Here is a 471-nt window from a genome sequence, read left to right as displayed (position 1 = left end):
TTGCCGCCCGACAGGGCAACAAGGAATTGGTGGACTTTGTACAAGAGATGCGCACTCTCATTGACGGGGGTGGCAGCAGATCCCCTCCCGGAGGCGGTCACAGTGACCGTCTTTATGGAAGGCCTTCGCACTGGCGTGGCCAGAATCAGAATGAAAGTCTTCCGTGTGCATGCGTCTTCATTTGGAGAATTGGTGAATGTGGCATTGAATGCCGAATTCAATTTCAAGTCGGCATGACCTGGTTGAAACGCACACATCAACAGCTCGTCGAGCGGGTCTATGCTCATGGATCTCAGCTATGCTGAGGACGAGGGAGCAGAGCTCCAAGCTGCCGGGCAGCAAACAAATATACGACGGTGTTTTGTCTGTGGAGACATCCGTCACCGTCGAAACGGTAACCCCCTGCGCAAGGCGCGTCAAGGTTCTTTGAACCACCGCCCCAACGCCTACCAGTCTGGTTCGTCGCGGGGG

This window comes from Plasmopara halstedii (genome assembly GCF_900000015.1).
Source record: "Plasmopara halstedii genome assembly, contig: Scaffold_816, whole genome shotgun sequence".
Classification (NCBI taxonomy): domain Eukaryota; phylum Oomycota; class Peronosporomycetes; order Peronosporales; family Peronosporaceae; genus Plasmopara; species Plasmopara halstedii.
Note: the sequence above shows the minus strand (reverse complement) of the source record.